The following is a 3150-nucleotide window of genomic DNA, read 5'->3' as shown; positions in this document are numbered from 1 at the left end:
CATGCATGCTCCGGGGCTGGAGCACTCAAGGGGAAAAATTAGTGGGTGCTCTGCACCCACCGGCAGCCAAGCTCCCCCTCGCCCCACCTCTCTCCCTATATATTACGTGTCTCCACTCCTCTGCCTACTTCCCAGCACTTCCCCTGCCCACCCACCCCAGCCACCGCCAAACAGCTGTTCGGTGGCATAGCAAGCTCAGGGGGGCGAGAGCTGGCACATGGCACGCTCAGGGGAGGAGGGAAAGAGGAGGGAATTTGGAGAAGGAATCAGAATAGGCACAGGGAGGGGGGTGAAGTTGGGGCAGGGACTTCGGGGAAGGGCTTGGGACGGGGGCAGGGCCAGGGGCAGAGGCTGGTCGAGCACCCACCGGTGGGAGCAGAAGTCAGTGCCTACGTGCAGAAGGATCATGAGGTAGCTTTGGAGAGGTTTACGGGGAGCATGGGAAAAGCACAAAGGTGCGTGTTTGAAAATTAAACAAATGGCTGATGGAGGCAGACGTCCTTGGGAGTGGTCTCGATGGGCAAATGGGAGATGAGAGGTAGGGTGGGCACAGGCTGAAGGGCCTTGGAAAGTGAAGACAGACAGGGGAGCCGTTGGAGAGATTCAGAGGGAGGCCAAGGGCTGAACGGCCTGGAAGCTGAACTATCACTGCACACCTAGAGTCAGTCCTGGGGAATGCTGAGGGGTGTAGGCAGCACATCTTGGACGGGAGATGCCCCTGGTGAAACTCTGAGCTGTGGCTGAATGATCTCACCCCACCCACATTGTCACTTTCTCCCCAGAAGTCGGTTCACTTTAGAAGCCTGGGGAGTTGTGAAGTTCCCAGCAGCTCTGCGCTCCCTGTGGCAGGCTGGGCCAGGCCTGGGGTGAGTAACCGTCAGTAGCCACCCGGTGCTTCCCGCTGGCTCAGGCAGGCCCAGCTGCATTCCCAAGCGCTGCAGAGATGGAGCTATACCCCCATGTCAGCAAGGGGGCTGGCCCTGCTGCACTCTTTCTCCCAGCCCAGTAAAATCCCACTGTACACACACACGCTAACCCATGCTCCCCTGTACCCAGGCTCTCCACCCCCATCCTCTCACACTACCCCTGCTCCCCCCCCGGACTCACCCAAACACAAACAGCCATATACACTACAGGGGCACAGCCCACTTGTGTAGTGTGGAAGGGGCCTAGGAAGTAAACACTATGTCTTGAACAGTCCCTTAGTGAGTAGTTTTGGCCCACGTCTGTGTGTGTCCAAATGAGTTAAACGAGCTTCTGGTCCAACCTCGGGTTGAGGGGGGCTGAAGCCCCCTAAGTGCTCAGTGGTTTATATGCCCATGCTCACCTCTGCTCATTCACACTCCATACACTCTACTCCAGTACATGCCCCGAACCCCCAACATCTACCCCCCACTCCTTACCTTCCCACCCCCCTCCCCCGCCTACATACCAAAACACCCACCCCCGTTCTTGCGGCAACATCTAGCACCAAGCACATAGCTGGAAGCTTTGTCATGGGAGGACGAGGAGCCCTATTGCCAGTCAACAAATTGTTCCTGTAAACGGCCTGCCCTAAGCTCCTCTTCTCACCTTTCAACCAGCAACGAGTCAGCGCTTTGAGGCTGGGAACAGACTCTATCTAATGCAGTTCTGCAGCAGTGGGAGGGGAGCCTGTCCTAAGCCTCGGTGCTGCAAGGATCGCACCCAGAACTCCTCGGTTAGGCAGGATTAGCACAGTGCGAGAGCAACTAGGGTTCTGCTCAGAGGCAGTTTTCCTTCGATCCTTTCTCCTGCTGCCAATCACATGGAGACACAGGGGATGGAACAATAGGACTGGACCAGGCTTAGTAGATTGAGGTAGGAGCCCCAGCGAAGGATCAGGGCTAGCTATAGAGCCAAGTAACAGACAGTCCCTGCCAACAGAGTTCACAATGAGGGGGCGGGGGAAGATGCCAGAGGGAGTGGATCTACCTGAGCATCTTGACCTATTGTTGTTATCCCCAAATGTTGGAGGAGGTTGACAGTACATTCAGATTTAAACTTTGCACACACACATGTGTATGTCTAACAGCCCACCACTGAAATGCAGCCACGGACAGGGTGGAAGGCAGCTGCAGGTTCACGTGGTGGTTTAGAGCAAACAGTACCAAGAACCCTATTTCTGTTCGCTGAAGCTGCAGGGGGGATTTAGGGTGATAGAATGTAATCACCCGAATTTGCCTTTGACCAGGACACTGGGGTTACCGGCCTTCTTCTTAGGGAAAGCAGAATGGGTCCCAGATGGGCCAAGCTGGGTTTGATGTCCCATCTGAAGACAGTATGTTGTAGCCATTGAAGAGGGGAAGCATTTTGCCGCTGCCTATCTCCATTCTGCTGCCGAGTCTTCACCTAAAGAAGGTGGCAAAAACCACATCCCCTCCTGGTGTTACCCCGATGGCTGTGGTTGCCCTGTGGATGCCTTTCCAATGGTAACAGGGTGTTCCCAGCTTGCATGTTGCAATAGCCTCAGCACGCTCCAGAGCTCTTTTGAAATGAAGCAGGGAGGAGGCAATTGGTGGCAAAGGGAGCTTGGAAAGGCAAATGAGAGTGAGAGGAAGGAGATGCAGTGACACAAAGCAAGGGAAACTAGCAATCCAACCTTGTGCCCGCCCCAGAACAGAGTAGGGGGTTAGTTTCTTTTTCTGAAGACAGGAAACCATGTTGCAACAAGGCGGCTGACTCTTTGGGCTGTTAGTTACTGTTGCATTGGCTGCCACAACCCAGGATTTTTCGTCAGAAGCAAAGAAAGATAAGCCCCATCTTCCGTTCCAACCTAGCAAAGCTTCAGCTTTCAGCAGGGGTGGGGAAGCAGCATGGGGTGTTTTGTAAGAGGCAAAGACGAAAGAAAGAGTTGACAAATCAGAATTGCACCAGCCTTTGGGGTAAGTGATAAACTTCAGGACAACTCAGCTGCTCAGGGAGAAGCTACCAAAAGTTTACAGTTTCTGTAAAACAGGTTCCTGCCATGCTGCGAAGCAGGGCCCAACAACTTCCCAAAAAGCTCAGCTGAAACCCTCATCTTTTTACCTGGATTCAGGCTGAAACAGTGTGAAACCAGCTTTGTTCTAGACCTACGCCCAGCAGCTCCCAATAGCCAGCCACATGCTCAGTACCCAGTAACTACCAGCA

The sequence above is a fragment of the Gopherus flavomarginatus genome, chromosome 12, assembly GCF_025201925.1.
Source record: "Gopherus flavomarginatus isolate rGopFla2 chromosome 12, rGopFla2.mat.asm, whole genome shotgun sequence".
Classification (NCBI taxonomy): domain Eukaryota; kingdom Metazoa; phylum Chordata; order Testudines; family Testudinidae; genus Gopherus; species Gopherus flavomarginatus.
This window is presented reverse-complemented; position numbering follows the sequence as displayed.